Source organism: Engystomops pustulosus, chromosome 7, assembly GCF_040894005.1.
Source record: "Engystomops pustulosus chromosome 7, aEngPut4.maternal, whole genome shotgun sequence".
Taxonomy (NCBI): domain Eukaryota; kingdom Metazoa; phylum Chordata; class Amphibia; order Anura; family Leptodactylidae; genus Engystomops; species Engystomops pustulosus.
Window position 1 is genome coordinate 138,701,611 of NC_092417.1, and position 17,106 is coordinate 138,718,716.

The window sequence follows — 17,106 nt, forward strand, 5'->3', positions numbered from 1 at the left end:
TCTTTATCATGAGAATCTATTCCTCTCTTGATACATCCCATTATTTTATTTGCTTTAGCAGCAGCCGCCTGGCTCTGATCACTAAAATTAAGTTTACCATCCACCAATACCCCCAAGTCCTTTTCAGCTTCAGTTTTACTAAGTAATTGACCGTTTAGAACATAATTATACTTTTTGTTTCCATGGCCCAAGTGCATAACTTTACATTTATCTACATTAAACCTCATCAACCATTTCTCTGCCCATCCCTCAAGCTTCCACAAATCCCTCTGTAATGCTAAACTATCGACCTCAGTATTTATTACTTTACACAGCTTAGTATCATCTGCAAATATTGAAACTTGACTGTGTAAACCCACTACAAGGTCATTAATAAAAATATTAAAAAGAAGTGGCCCCAATACTGACCCCTGTGGCACTCCACTGGTAACATCAACCCAATCTGAGAATGTGCCATTAATGACCACCCTCTGTTTTCTATCACTAAGCCAATTACTTACCCAAATACACAGATTTTCTCCTATTCCCAGCAGTCTCATTTTATATACCAACCTTTTATGTGGCACGGTGTCAAATGCCTTTGAAAAGTCCATGGAACTAATGCCTCCCCGTGCCCACAGACTAAGGTTCCATGGTGTAACGGTTAGCACTCTGGACTTTGAATCGGTGGAACCTTTAAGAAATTCCTTCAGCCAAAGATTGTTTTCATGACTTTTGGGGCAGAGATTGAGTTAAAAATCAAGATCTTTATTTCATGACCCCAAACATGCTAATAAAAGGTTCAAAAGGGACACTCTTCTACACGTCTATGGTTTTCCCAATGAAACCATCAGTTTACTTCTTAGTGCAGCCAGAAGACTCCCATTCAAACAGAGTGCTTGGGGAACAATCAACCGTGATCTAGAATGTTAAGCTGTGTAGAAAAGGGAATGAAACCCATGCATCTGGCTTCCTGCATGTAGTAGTCGTGGCCAAGTGGTTAGGCGATGGACTTGAAATCCATTGGGGTCTCCCCGCGCAGGTTCAAATCCTGCCGACTACGTCTAAGTTTTCTGTCCTTAGAGCATAGCATTGCTAGACTTAATCTGTCTCTTTGTTTTTTTTTTTTTAAAACAAATTTTTTATTGAGTTTAAGCATAGTTAATACATACATCTGAGCATGGTTCCTGTACAGAAACCATATCCTGAATTCTTACAACATATAGGGTAGGCTAAGGGAGGGGGTAGGGTAGGGGTAAACATTGGGTAGGTTACATAAAAGGAGAGGCTATAAACATAACTTTTAAATTTAGTCATCGCTGGTATCAAGTTATAATGGATATTTTGTCAGAGTATGCATAATATTCTTTAATCCGTTGATGCATACTGTTAGCTTATCATAATTTACACAAATAACATTTAACACAGTTAGTAGATATTATCTGTAGATGCTTATGTCAGCCCCTTATAGTCAATCCACTTATCCCATCTCTTGGCAAAGGCTTCTTGTGAGCCTGTTCTCTTAGAGATAAGTTGTTCTAAGATGCAGTTATATTGGATCTCGTTAATTATTGCTGGGAGAGCCGGTACTTCCTCTGATTTCCATACTCTAGCTAAGCTTATTCTAGCTACAGCAAGAATTTGAAATACTATAGCTCTGTCATGTTTATGTAGTGCTTCTAGTCCCAGGGAAAGTAACGCTACATGGGCCCCCCATGGAGGTAAGTACCTTAAGACCTTTGCTATTAAAAGAAGAATCTCTTTCCAGTAGGGAGTCAGTACCTTACACGACCACCATATATGTAACAGAGAACCAGTCTCTGAACTACATCTCCAACATTTAGCCGACGTGGATTGGAAAATTTTGGACAGTCTGTACGGTGTGTAATACATCTGTAAAGCAGCTTCCTTGAAACTTCTAAATGGTTTATGCAATGCGAGGATTTATGGCTAGTCTGCATTGCAATGTTGCATTGAACACTAGAGAATGTGCTATTTAATTCTTCTTCCCACTTTGTTTGACATGGGAGTTTGTTTAATTTTCCTTCTGCTATGAACGCAGAATATGCGTTAGAGATTCCCTTAGAATTATTGGGAGAAAAGAAATGCTTAGCATATTTAGAGACCTCCTTTTGGCCAGTTGGTTTATAGTTTTGTAAAAAGTGGCGTATCTGCAGGTACTTATAAAAGTCCTCCTTGGGTAAATTAAACTCCTTTATCAAGTCATTAAAGGACTTTAAGACATTTTCCCTAAATAAGTGCTTGGTCACACTTATCCCATTTACAATCCAATTTGCATAATTGGTGCTAGGGATTATTGCATCCATTACTGACATAGGCATTTCACTTAGTTTCAATGGAACTAAATTGGGTCTAAACAATACATGTTTCCAGATTGTAAGCGTAGCAGCCATAGGTGGGGTTACACACGAGGTTAGCTTGTATGTAAATCTGGACGCCCATAAAAGAGAGTGTAATGACGATACCCCTGCTATATTCTGTTCTATATCTACCCATAATTTATCAGAGTCTCCATGCCACCACACTTGTAATTGATCTGCTACTACTGCTTCATAATATTTCTCCACATTCGGGCACCCCAACCCTCCTTCACCTATTGGTGGGAATAAAATCGGCATTTTAATTCTAGCTTTTTGCCCTTTCCACATAAATGACGTTAGTAGCGCTTGGAGTCTTCGAAGATAGTGTTTAGGTACACAGATTGGCACATTCCTAAAACAATAAAGTATTTTAGGAAGTATCATCATCTTTATGGTCGAGACTCTCCCTAACCACGATATAGGTAAATTAGAAAATTAATGAAGTTCCTTTGTTAGGGAAGGGATCAGTGGAATATAATTGGCTGAGAACATATTAATTATGGGATATGTCAATTTAATACCCAAATATGAGACTTCCCCCGCTGCCCATTGAAACGGGTAGGTCTTCTTAATGTTTTCCTTCACTGGAGGAGGAATTCCCATGTCTAATATAAGCGACTTAGTTGGGTTGATTTTATAATAGCTAATTTTGCTAAATTGTGTTACTATGTTCATAACCCCTTTGAGTGACCGTTCGGGGTCAGTAATGCAAAATACTACGTCATCAGCGAAAAGGCCGATTTTGTGATCCCTATCACCCACCTGTATGCCCCTTATCCCCGCTGACTGTCTAATAGCTTGAGCAAACGGTTCCATTACCAGGGCAAATATCATCGGGGACAAGGGACACCCCTGCCTTGTACCATTAGTGATCACAAATGGCTGCGACAGAATCCCCGAAGAATACACTCTGGCTGATGGTTGGGAATACAAAGCCATTATCGCTCTGTGGAATGGACCCACTATTCCAAATTTATTAAGTGTCTGGCTCAAATAACCCCAATGTACCCTGTCGAACGCCTTCTCCGCATCCACCGCGAGGAGCAGAGAAGGCGTCCGACGGGTCTCAACAAGTGAAATCAGGTCAATAAGTCTTCTTGTGCCATCCACAGTCTGTCTTCCTTTTATAAAGCCTACTTGATCCTTCGCCACAACCCGTGGGAGCAAGTCCGCAAGTCTTCCAGCTATTACTGTCGCATATAACTTAAGGTCAGTGTTTAATAGGGAAATGGGTCGAAAGTTAGCAGGAGAGTCAGGGGGTTTCCCTGGTTTTGGTAGGGTTATTACTAACGCCTGTAGCATTTCATTTGGTATAATGCCTTGGTTCATAAAGCTATTAAAAATCCTTACTAAGTATGGGGCTAGTTTATCCTTGTGATATTTATAATATTCATTAGAAAAGCCATCAGGCCCAGGAGCTTTGTTGCTTTTAAGTGAGGATATAGCTTTTAACACTTCTTCAGCTGTAAAGGAGGATGCCAACATATTGGCTACGTCTGTTGAGAAGCTAGGTAGATTTAGCTGTTCCAAAAACCTGCAGATATCGCTCTCCACAGGTTGTGGCGTTTGTGAGTCAGTGGTTAAATTATACAGATCCCCATAGTATTCTGCGAATACATCTGTGATACCTTGAGGATCCATAATGCGGACTTTTTGTTTGTTATAAATGAAAGGGATTCGGGACTTAGCTGCTCTAGCTTTTAGACACCTTGCCAACAGAGCGCCAGGTCTATTCCCAAGCCAGTAGTATGACATTTTAAGTTTCCTCAGAGCAAACTCATATTTATGAGCGTTCATTTCTCTGAGTTGGCTCCCAATTGTGGTAATTTCTGCTGCTCTGTCTGGGGTATAGTTTTGTTTATTAAGTCTGTGTAGCTCTGCCAATTTCGACATTAATCTATTCTCTTTTTCTGTGTGGATTTTCTTAGCGTGGGACGCTTGTTTTATATAGTGCCCCCTTAAAGTAGCTTTGTGCGCGCACCAAAGGGTGGGATCATCCACTGCTCTATCATCATTTATTCTAAAATATTCTTCCACCTCTTTCTTAGATGCTACGCCATACTTAGGGTGATGGAGTATATAATTATTGATGCGCCACACTCTATTGGTTGGGGTAGAGAATTCTTCTCTTACAGTTAATTCTACAGGAGCGTGATCAGACCAGGATATAACCCCTATAGAGGTTTTATCTACTAGTGGTAAAACCCATTTGTCTAATAAGAAATAGTCTATTCTGGTATACACTTTATGTGAGTTAGAAAAGAAGGTGAAATCCCTTTCAGTAGGATTTCTTGTCCTCCAAACATCATATAATTCATTCTGGGTTCATTCATTCATATAGTTTGAGCATATGGCGTCGGTTCTGGCACTCTGCTGGCAGATGTGGAATCCATTGATGGCCATAATGTTTGGTTAAAATCCCCAGCCATAATTAAATATCCTTTTTTAACCCTATTAACCTTATTTAGGAGCTTCTTAATGAATGTGTGTTGCTTTTTATTAGGCCCATAGACTGACACAATGGTGTATTGTTGGTTATTAATTAGACAAATAATTGCTACAAACCGCCCTTACTCATCCTTTAGAGACTCTTGCAGTTGGAATGCTACAGAATCTCTAATGGCTATAGCTACCCCTCCTTTTTTACCTACAGCTGGGGCCTGATGTATGATGGGAAAGTCCTTGTTTTTAAGGCGAAAGCAATCGTTCTGATTAAGATGCGTCTCTTGGAGACACAATATATCGTTATGGTGCTTTTTTACTGTCTCCCACAGTAGGGATCTTTTGTATGGGGAATTTAAACCTTTCACGTTAAGTGACAAAAATTTAAGTACCATCTTTCTGAGTATATAGTAAATTCTTACACTGTTGCAGTGGTACTATCAGGAGATGCAGAGCCCCCCGGACTAGACTCGCATCCCTATTCCTACAGTAGCACTTAGGATCTCTCATTACTTGCATACCTTGATGACCATGAACCAAAGGGATAACAACTAAACTAGGTAAGTACTTTACCATGTCAACAATAAAAAACCAGAACGAAAAAGTGCAAATGTTCATTCGGGTTCCAGATCCTTGAAGACCGGATAAAACGTGTCCACAGCGGTCGACATTTTAACATTACTAATAAGACCACATATACAACCTGCAAAACGAGACTTGACCTTTGCAAATGGAATAAATGAGGCAGAGTTCTTCCACTCAAGTAGCCCTCTTCTTTCTGTGGACGACTGTGCTCCGTTCTTCCTGGATACGCGATGGTGATGGGCGTTTTGGAGGGTGAGCCTCTACTTCTTCCTCAGTTAGATTCCCCTTCTTACATAAATGTAGAGCCTCTTCTGGAGAATTAGCCATCAATTTCGTACCATTCTTGTTGATCAGTAACTTAACCGGGAAACCCCAACGGTACTGAATGCCATGCGCCCTAAAAATAGCTGTGCTTTGTTGAAAGGCTCGGCGTCTGGCCAATGTAGCCGCAGATAGGTCGGCATAAACAGAAATGTCCTTAAAACGAGGCGATAAGGAGGGTTGAGATCGAGCTGCCATTGCTATTTTTTCTTTGATATGATAAAAATGGATTCGCGCTATGACATTCCGCGGGACATCTCCCGCCAAGTGCTTTGGCTTAGGCAGTCTATGGGCTCTGTCGATTATTAGGTCAGTTTGTGATGCTTATGGCAGAAGCAAAGAGAAATAATCTGTCAAGTACTCTGTTAAGTCATCAGGTTTAACTGACTCAGGGACTCCCCTGAAGCGGAGGTTGTTTCTACGTGACCTATCCCCCATATCTGCCAACTTGGCCTGCATTGATTGCAGTTGTTCCTCCATTGAGATAGTGACGTCAGCCATGTCATTGTGGGCTGTTGTTATTTCAGTCATTTTATTCTCTATATGAGATGTTCTTTCCCCTAATGAGGATAATTCTGCTCTAACAGCGTGCAATGATTGTTGGAGGTCTTTAGTGATATTCAATTGCAGTTCAGCTAGCATAAGTTTCATCGCTGCTATTGTGATCGGAGCAGAGTCCGTTGCACAGTTATATAGTGATGTAGAAGGTACTGAGTTAGATACGATGTCCCACGTACCTGTATTAGCTCTGTGTTCATTGCTAGTGGATCCTCGCTGAGGGGTATCTATTAGAGCCGGTATAGGTGTCACCGGTATAACCGCATCGATTGCCGACTCTTGGCCCCTGCAATTGGCAGGGGAGGATGCTTGGCTGCTGCCCGAGGACTCCAGCGACAGTAAGCGCTCCTCCAGCAATAGATCATTCTTGGATAAGGCTGGTGTGGCAGCTACTTCTTCACTTTCTCCAACTTCCTGCTCTGTTTGCTCTGAGTGTGCGGCGCCATCTTGGCTTTGCTCCGTGGCGGGAAAGAACTTGGTAAGCTTTAGCGGGCTCCGCTTCTTAAGTTTCCCCTTGGCCATGTCTCCTGGGTATTGTGCAGGTTAACTGAAACATTTTGGGGTACTTGGGAGTGCTCTGTGGTCGTGATGTGCCGCTATACAACTGCCGGGCTCCGGAGCTGCGAGCTTACACGTCCGTCTCCATGCGCAGCAGGACACGCCCCCCTAAATCTTTCTCTTTGAACCCCTCTGTCCAGCGTGCAAGTTTCCAGAGATGAGAAAGTACAATCCCTTTTGCAAAAAGCTATGAAGTAGCTTTTGACTTGCAAAATGTGTAGCGCCTTCCGAATGATAAGCTTTAAATGTCTGCCTGTATATAGCTTTAGGGGTCTTTTTTAATTTCTACCCCATTACCAGGCAAAGGATACAGTAATGTGATTATAAGACAGATTCGGAGATGATTTTAAGACAACCCTTGTCGTATGACCACAGCACCTTTAGAAAGCCTATAGAACAAGATTTTTACAAAATTGGTCGTCCTAGTGAAAAATAAGCTTTTCCAAATGTTAATTATTTGAAATTGAAACATGTTTTCTGATTTCATGTCCTTAAACATTTCATCATTTTGTGTGGCTTTTGTTCCCATTCTTTCTTGACAGGAAGCTACTGTGAACACATAAGACGATTGTTGATTGTCCAATGACACAGAAGGGCTGGGATGAACATGTCCTGTGAAAAATGGACATACTAAAGAAGAGTCATGTCAAATGTTGACATTTTTCATAACATTATATTAGAAAAGCGGTCTCATTGCAAAACCCTATGATTTGGACGCTATGATTTTTTTCCTTCCCGGCAGGAAACCCATATAAGCTACCATCGTGTGATCTCTGTTGTTTTGGATAACAGTACTGACCCTGTTTCCAACATCATACGCAACTTGATCAAGGTCATCGCGTTGCCAAGGCTTGTCATGGAACTAATTCCTCCCCGTACCCACAGACTGTAAGGTTCCATGGTGTAACGGTTAGCACTCTGGACTTTGAATCCAGCGATCTAAGTTCACATCTCGGTGGAACCTTTAAGAAATTCCTTCAGCCAAAGATTGTTTTCATGACTTTTGGGGCAGAGATTGAGTTAAAAATCAAGACCTTTATTTCATGACCCCAAACATGCTGATAAAAGGTTCAAAAGGGACACTCTTCTACACGTCTATGGTTTTCCCAATGAAACCATCAGTTTACTTCTTAGTGCAGCCAGAAGACTCCCATTTAAACAGAGTGCTTGGGGAACAATCAACCCTGATCTAGAATGTTAAGCTGTGTAGAAAAGGGAATGAAACCCATGCATCTGGCTTCCTGCATGTAGTAGTCATGGCCGAGTGGTTAAGGCGATGGACTTGAAATCCATTGGGGTCTCCCCGCGCAGGTTCAAATCCTGCCGACTACATCTAAGTTTTCTGTCCTTAGAGCATAGCATTGCTAGACTAAATCTTTCTCTTTGAACCCCTCTGTCCAGCGTGCAAGTTTCCAGAGATGAGAAAGTACAATCCCTTTTGCAAAAAGCTATGAAGTAGCTTTTGACTTGCAAAATGTGTAGCGCCTTCCGAATGATAAGCTTTAAATGTCTGCCTGTATATAGCTTTAGGGGTCTTTTTTAATTTCTACCCCATTACCAGGCAAAGAATACAGTAATGTGATTATAAGACAGATTCGGAGATGATTTTAAGACAACCCTTGTCGTATGACCACAGCACCTTAAGAAAGCCTATAGAACAAGATTTTTACAAAATTGGTCCTCCTAGTGAAAAATAAGCTTTTCCAAATGTTAATTATTTGAAATTGAAACATATTTTCTGATTTCATGTCCTTAAACATGTCATCATTGTGTGTGGCTTTTGTTACCCTTCTTTCTTGACAGGAAGCTACTGTGAACACATAAGACAATTCCCTTCACCCCTTGCAATTTAAGAAGACAGTTACCTCCCACCACTTTCATATTGTTCTCCAACTGGGCCATAAACTTTTCTGGCAACTATGCTTTAGCCTGCCATCTCAGAGGTTTAAGGTTCCAAAAGCTGGGGGTGGTATTCTAAAAGTTTAGTGAAATATTGAGAGGTAACTCAGGAGCAGTTTGAAAGATCTAGAAGTTGATTGTCCAATGACACAGAAGGGCTTGGATGAACATGTCCTGTGAAAAATGGACATACTAAAGAAGAGTCATGTCAAATGTTGACATTTGATATAGAAAGGAGGTGGCAGGATATTCCGGTAGTAACATATATAAGAGGATCCACACCAAAACGACAACAATATCAAAAGCAAACCAGTGTGGTGTGTATGAAAGATCCTCAAAAGAATTCAAATTGGTTCAAGCAATAAGTACAAAGTTTATTAAAGACACCATTAAAACATTTAAAACAGCATGACAAGGTTCATGCCTACAGAAGGAATGGTTATGATGCAACCAAGAAAAACCCTCCACATTACCCCCCTGGGTATAACAATGCAGACTATGCAAATCATAAACGTTCAAATGTAAGCATGGCTGAGAGAAAGCAGGTAAGTACACAAATTACAATCTAGGTTAGAGGCACAGATAGCCAATCAATACAGAAGCCATATTATGCTAACATCAGAGCCAGATATTACCCAATTGGGACTGCATTCAGGGGGTACGTGGTTGCGAGCCCCACGCGTATCGCCATAGCGTGTGGCTTCCTCAGGGGTGATTAAACACTGGGGTGTCAGGGGTATTTATATAAAACCCTAATTAAGTTGTCCGCCAATTGCGGCCCTTCTTACCTGGCTTCCGCCTGTGATTGCGGCGACCGCGAACCTCCCGCGTCGTCACTCGAACCACGCGCATGCGCAGTCACCCCGCTCCTCCTCCTCCAGTACGGGGGACTGCGCACGCGCGGGCCGAGCGACGATCGCGAGAGTAGTGCCGCGATCGCTACATCACAGGTAGGGGTATAGATACGTATCTTGGTATATATAGAAGGGGGAACAGTCATGTGGTGTAAAAAGAATTGATGGGGATACATATAGTTAAGACACATATAAGGACATAAACAGGATCAGTACTCAAATTGATGTCAATGTTATAATAATTCATCTATGATGGGAATCATGTGCAAGTTAAAGTGACCTGTGCAAAGAAAAAATACATTAGTGAATTTGTATCTGTGGCTCCAGTTGTTTTCTTTCCTTTCTTTTGTCTTTTATTTTTCAGGACCATTCTCTGGAGTTGACAATGTATGAAGTTGTTTGTGAACATGATGTGCATTGTGCATAAACTTCATGGTGTCGAAGGGGACCACCTATAGTGAATAAGGGAAAAGAGGGGAAGAGAAGGAAAAAACAAAAATAATAATAAATACATAAGACCTTCATGAAAAAGAAAAAACCACACAGTGACTTGAGTGTATTTATCAGTGTAAGTGTATGTATGAGTGTTAGCATATAGTTGCATTGAAAATTCAATGCTTTCCATATATGTTCACAGTCATATAATTAGTGAGTGTGTGAAATTGTTTTAATTAAACATGATACAATTTTTTGATTCCCATAGTTACTATTTTTTGTAGAAACCAGTGAAGAGGAATTCCTCGTTTAGTCCCCTGGGAGTCATGGCTTGAGTTAGAAAGATCCACTTGGTCTCTTTTTGTAGTAATTGTGGTACTACACTGCCTCCTCTTATATTTGAAAAAACTTTTTCCAGGCCCGTGATTTTAATTCCTCCACACTTACCTCCATGGAAGTGATGAAAATGTGAGGCAATTGAGGTCAAGCTTCTGTCTTTGCTGATGTCCCGTCTTGCTGTGGAGATTGTGGAAAGATGTTTCTGGATCCTTTTGCGCAGCTCCTGTGATGTCTGCCCTATGTAAACCTTGGGGCAAGAGCATGTGATTGCATAGATCACGTTCTTTGTACGGCAATTAATGTAATGTTTGAGATGATGTCTCTTACCGTCTATGGGATCTGTAAAATCGTTAGATGGTAGCATATATTGACATATATTGCAGTTTCCACATGCGTATGAGCCTATTAATTTCTTTCCACCTGTTGATTCTCCCCGGCGGGTGTAATGGCTTTTCACTAGGATATCTTTGAGGTTACGTGCCCTCCTTGATGTTATTGTTGGGCTCACATCGATGTAGGACTCCAATTTGGGTTCAGTCAAGAGTATATTCCAATTTTTGCCCAATATGTGATATATGTCCTGCCACTGATTGTTATATGTGGTGATGAGTCTTGTTTTCTTCTCCGGTACTCGATATCTTGGTTTTAGAATCTCCTCTCTGTGGGCATTTTTGGCTCGCATATAGGCTTTGGAAATTACTTTCTTGGGGTAGCCCCTTGCTTTTAGTCTCGTTGTTAGTTCTAGCGCATTTTTCTTAAATTCCTTGTCGTCGCTACAATTCCTTCGTATCCTCATAAATTGCCCCACTGGGATGCCGTTTTTTTGGTGTGTTGGGTGAAAACTCGTAAAGTGCAATAGGTTATTAGTGGCTGTTTTCTTCCTGAATAGTGTGGTTGTAATGCTCGAATCTTGGATTGTCAGTTTGAGATCCAGGAAGTCAGCCGTTGTCTCTGAGATCTGTGGGACCAAGTAGATATTGTACGGGTTATCATTGAGTTCCATCACGAATTCCAGGCATTCTTGATGTGTACCCTGCCAAAACAACACAATGTCGTCAATAAAACGGTACCAATATAGTACCTTGGTCTGAAAGGACCGCGATGGGAACACCCTGGTCTCCTCCCACCACCCCAAAAAGAGGTTGGCGTAGGAAGGAGCACAGCACGCCCCCATCGCGGTCCCCGAGACCTGGCGGTAAAATGTCCTGTCGAAAGTAAAATAGTTATGCTTGAGGACAAAGTCCAGTAGCTCCAATAAAAAGGAGTCATGTCCCCTATCTGAATTGGTCTGCTTGTCCAAGAAGTAAGTAGTTGCCCCCACACCAACATCATGCGAGATGTTGGTGTAGAGGGACTCTACATCCATTGTTACGATCAACGTACCTGTGGGAATCTGTATGTTGGTTAGACGTTCCATAAGGTGCATGGAGTCACGCAGGTACGAATCCAATTCGAGTACGAAAGGCTGCAAGAAATGGTCCAAATAAGTACATGCCTTCTCACTTATGCTACCAATGCCTGCCACTATTGGTCTTCCAGGTGGAGACTCAAGAGATTTATGTACCTTAGGGACAAGGTAGAAAGTTGGTATAACCGGATGGTCCACTGTGAGATATTTTGCCTCCTGCTTAGAGATTATATTTTGCATAAGGGCCTCATCAATCAGTCGATCCAGTTTTCTTTTAAATATATCAGTGGGGTCTGAGGGTAGAACAGAATAGAAGCATTGATTGCCCAACTGCCTTTTGGCCTCCGCCAAATACATGTGTGCCGGCCAGAGGACTATGTTACCTCCTTTGTCCGCCTCTTTAATGAGGAAGGACTGGTTATTCTGTAGTGTTTTTATCGCTTGTTGTTCTTGTTGGGTGAGATTGCTGTTTTTGCATCTGTCTAGTGGTAACGCCAAAATGTCCCCATAGGTGCTCTGAAAAAAGATATTGATGGCTGGGCATAAATTGAATGAAGGTGTGGCTTGTGAAGGTGTCCGCCTAGGGAATCTGTTTTTCTTACCTGTGTTGTCTTCATTTTCCTCTAATAGATCCAAGAGGTCCCTAAAAACCTCAAAAATGTTATAAAATGTTGACATTTTTGATAACATTATATTAGAAAAGCGGTTACATTGCAAAACCCTATGATTTGGACGCTACGATTTTTTTCCTTCCCGGCAGGAAACCCATATAAGCTACCATCGTGTGATCTCTGTTGTTTTGGACAGCAGTACTCACCCTGTTTCCAACATCATACGCAATTTGATCAAGGTCATCGCGTTGCCAAGGCATGTCATGGAACTAATGCCTCCCCGTGCCCACAGACTGTAAGGTTCCATGGTGTAACGGTTAGCACTCTGGACTTTAAATCCAGCGATCCGAGTTCAAATCTCGGTGGACCTTTTAAGAAATTCCTTCAGCCAAAGATTGTTTTCATGACTTTTGGGGCAGAGATTGAGTTAAAAGTCAAGACCTTTATTTCATGACCCCAAACATGCTGATAAAAGGTTCAAAAGGGACACTCTTCTACACGTCTATGGTTTTCCCAATGAAACCATCAGTTTACTTCTTAGTGCAGCCAGAAAACTCCCATTCACACAGAGTGCTTGGGGAACAATCAACCCTGATCTAGAATGTTAAGCTGTGTAGAAAAGGGAATGAAACCCATGCATCTGGCTTCCTGCATGTAGTAGTCGTGGCCGAGTGGTTAGGGCGATGGACTTGAAATCCATTTTGGTCTCCCCGCGCAGGTTCAAATCCTGCCGACTACGTCTAAGTTTTCTGTCCTTAGAGCATAGCATTGCTAGACTAAATCTTTCTCTTTGAACCCCTCTGTCCAGCGTGCAAGTTTCCAGAGATGAGAAAGTACAATCCCTTTTGCAAAAAGCTATGAAGTAGCTTTTGACTTGCAAAATGTGTAGCGCCTTCCGAATTATAAGCTTTAAATGTCTGCCTGTATATAGCTTTAGGGGTCTTTTTAATTTCTACCCCATTACCAGGAAAAGGATACAGTAATGTGATAATAAGACAGATTCGGAGATGATTTTAAGACAACCCTTGTCGTATGACCACAGCACCTTTAGAAAGCCTATAGAACAAGATTTTTTACAAAATTGGTTGTCCTAGTGAAAAATAAGCTTTTCCAAATGTTAATTATTTGAAATTGAAACATGTTTTCTGATTTCATGTCCTTAAACATTTCATCATTTTGTGTGGCTTTTGTTCCCCTTCTTTCTTGACAGGAAGCTACTGTGAACACATAAGACAATTCCCTTCACCCCTTGCAATTTAAGAAGACATCGAGACAGAGACGTGAACAAAAAGGGGCACTGTCTTTAGGTTCCTCCTGGAGCAATCGTTAGATCGGAGATGACTTAATCTGAGACAAAAACGGGTGGTGCTCAGCGTCCAAAGGCAAAGACTGTAGCAGCAAAATAGAAATAGTAGAAAAAAGCGGCACTCACCCGTAAACAGTTGTCTTCTTTATTTCATATAGAATAAAAGTACATCCGGCTAATGTGCCAACATGGGGTAGAGAGGGGAGCAGGGGTACAAACACAGGCGACAGCCGTTTCGCGCCGTCTGGCGCTTTCTCTAGCCTCCCTTTTTTTTTTACTCCGTCGTCAAAGCGAAACATACAAAAGTGAAAATTTACACACGTGCAAATATAAAAACAATTAAAAACGGAAGGACTGCTCCTTACGGCTCACGTCAAATGCTAACTTTTTTATGTACAGCAAAAAATACAAAGATGTGCAAGCAAAGCTAGAGTAAAGGCTACATTAACCCTTCTTTGAAAAATTGAAGATGGAGGAAGAAAAGCGAACCAATTAGAACCAGGTAATAACTACTCCTCAAACTCTAGAGAAACACCCCCATATCGTTCTTATCATTGAGCCCTAACGGGCCCATCGCGTTGGTCCTAATGATCCAACGCGCTTCTTTTCTTAGAAGCATCCTATGGCGATCACCGCCATTAGGGGGAATTGGGACATGTTCAATGCCCCCGAAACGGAGAACTCGCGTATCTCCCCCGTGGCATTTGCTAACATGCTCAATTAACCTTGGTGCACCTTTTCCACTTTTTATCGAGTAACAGTGTTCACTAAATCTCACGTATAAGGGCCTAATCGTCTTCCCTATATAAAAGTGGCCGCACGGGCAGAGGATAGCATAAACAATGAATTGAGACTTACATGAGAAGAATTGGCGTATCGGGACAGTAACCCCTCCCAAGCATAAGAATTTAGTTTTAAAATTTTGCTGACAGTATTTACAGTGCCCACAGCAGAAGTTTCCTACAGGAACCATTCTATTAAGCCAGTTATTCTTCAATGCAGGCAGACGACTACGTACTATGTGGTCTTTCACACTTCTACTTCTTCTAAAGGAAACCAAAGGTGGAGCGATAGTTAAATCTTTAAGGAGGGGGTCCTCTGCCAACATATACCAATTCTTGTACATCACATTCTTAATTTTCTGAGCCATCGGGCTATAGTCAAAAGTAAAGGTAAATCGTTTTTCCCTTTTCTGATCTCTCCTACCCTTTAGTCCGGGACGGAGAAGATCACTTCTCTTTTGTGCAGCGGCTTTTTGATAGGCTTTATCAATAAGCTGAGGGGGATAGCCTCTTTTTAATAATCTTTGTTTTAATTCCTTAGCCTGTCTATTAAATACCTCCTCTTCACTGTTAACTCGCTTCAGACGGATAAATTGGCCATATGGTACTGCTAACTTCGTATGTGCTGGGTGATAGCTATTAAAATGCAACAAACTATTGGTCGCTGTACTTTTTCTATAGACAGAGGTAATGAGGGACGAATTCTCTACTTGTACCAATACATCAAGAAATTCACATTGTGTTTCTGAAATGTTAGATGTAAAGAACATATTCATAGAGTTGGTATTTATGTAGGACATAAAATCTTGGAATTGTTCTGTGGTACCTGACCAAATGACAAAAATGTCATCCACATACCTCAAAAAAGAATGTATGTGCTTTGCAAACCGATTCCTTTCTGTAAAAATATACTTGTCCTCAAATACGGCTAGGAATATGTTCGCGTATGTACATGCCATGGGGGTACCCATGGCAGTACCGTCTAGAGAAAGCGCCAGACGGCGCGAAACGGCTGTCGCCTGTGTTTGTACCCCTGCTCCCCTCTCTACCCCATGTTGGCACATTAGCCGGATGTACTTTTATTCTATATGAAATAAAGAAGACAACTGTTTACGGGTGAGTGCCGCTTTTTTCTACTATTTCAATTTAAGAAGACAGTTACCTCCCACCACTTTCATATTGTTCTCCAACTGGGCCATAAACTTTTCTGGCAACTATGCTTTTGCCTGCCATCTCAGAGGTTTAAGGTTCCAAAAGCTGGGGGTGGTATTCTAAAAGTTTAGTGAAATATTGAGAGGTAACTCAGGAGCAGTTTGAAAGATCTAGAAGTTGATTGTCCAATGACACAGAAGGGCTGGGATGAACATGTCCTGTGAAAAATGGACATACTAAAGAAGAGTCATGTCAAATGTTGACATTTTTGATAACATTATATTAGAAAAGCGGTTACATTGCAAAGCCTATGATTTGGACGCTATGATTTTTTTCCTTCCCGGCAGGAAACCCATATAAGCTACCATCGTGTGATCTCTGTTGTTTTGGACAGCAGTACTGACCCTGTTTCCAACATCATACGCAATTTGATCAAGGTCATCGCGTTGCCAAGGCTTGTCATGGAACTAAAGCCTCCCCGTGCCCACAGACTGTAAGGATCCATGGTGAAACGGTTAGCACTCTGGACTTTGAATCCAGCGATCCGAGTTCAAATCTCGGTGGAACCTTTAAGAAATTCCTTCAGCCAAAGATTGTTTTCATGACTTTTGGGGCAGAGATTGAGTTAAAAATTAAGACCTTTTTTTCATGACCCCAAAAATGCTGATAAAAGGTTCAAAAGGGACACTCTTCTTCAGGTCTATGGTTTTCCCAAAGAAACCATCAGTTTACTTCTTAGTGCAGCCAGAAGACTCCCATTCAAACAGAGTGCTTGGGGAACAATCAACCCTGATCTAGAATGTTAAGCTGTGTAGAAAAGGGAATGAAACCCATGCATCTGGCTTCCTGCATGTAGTAGTCGTGGCCGAGTGGTTAGGGCGATGGACTTGAAATCCATTGGGGTTTCCCCGCGCAGGTTCAAATCCTGCCGACTACGTCTAAGTTTTCTGTCCTTAGAGCATAGCATTGCTAGACTAAATCTTTCTCTTTGAACCCCTCTGTCCAGCGTGCAAGTTTCCAGAGATGAGAAAGTACAATCCCTTTTGCAAAAAGCTATGAAGTAGCTTTTGACTTGCAAAATATGTAGCGCCTTCCGAATTATACGTTTTAAATGCCTGCCTGTTTATAGCTTTAGGGGTCTTTTTTAATTTCTACCCCATTACCAGGCAAAGGATACAGTAATGTGATTATAAGACAGATTCGGAGTTGATTTTAAGACAACCCTTGTCGTATGACCACAGCACCTTTAGAAAGCCTATAGAACAAGATTTTTGCAAAATTGGTCGTCCTAGTGAAAAATAAGCTTTTCCAAATGTTAATTGTTTGAAATTGAAACATGTTTTCTGATTTCATGTCCTTAAACATTTCATCATTTTGTGTGGCTTTTGTTCCCCTTCTTTCTTGACAGGAAGCTACTGTGAACACATAAGACAACTCCCTTCACCCCTTGCAATTTAAGAAGACAGTTACCTCCCACCACTTTCATATTGTTCTCC

General features: G+C 41.4%; 4 non-coding genes across 4 annotated transcripts; all 4 read left to right on the forward strand.

Moving 5' to 3' along the window:
* The first annotated feature begins 961 nt into the window (after positions 1 to 961).
* On the forward strand, positions 962 to 1,042 carry TRNAS-UGA (transfer RNA serine (anticodon UGA)). Its single transcript has one exon. It is a non-coding gene; the product is annotated as a tRNA-Ser (tRNA).
* A 7,032-nt stretch (positions 1,043 to 8,074) lies between these two features.
* Positions 8,075 to 8,156, forward strand: TRNAS-UGA (transfer RNA serine (anticodon UGA)). Its single transcript has one exon. It is a non-coding gene; the product is annotated as a tRNA-Ser (tRNA).
* Positions 8,157 to 13,027: 4,871 nt separating this feature from the next.
* TRNAS-UGA (transfer RNA serine (anticodon UGA)) lies at positions 13,028 to 13,109 on the forward strand. Its single transcript has one exon. It is a non-coding gene; the product is annotated as a tRNA-Ser (tRNA).
* A 3,356-nt stretch (positions 13,110 to 16,465) lies between these two features.
* On the forward strand, positions 16,466 to 16,547 carry TRNAS-UGA (transfer RNA serine (anticodon UGA)). The gene has a single exon. It is a non-coding gene; the product is annotated as a tRNA-Ser (tRNA).
* Positions 16,548 to 17,106: the final 559 nt, after the last annotated feature.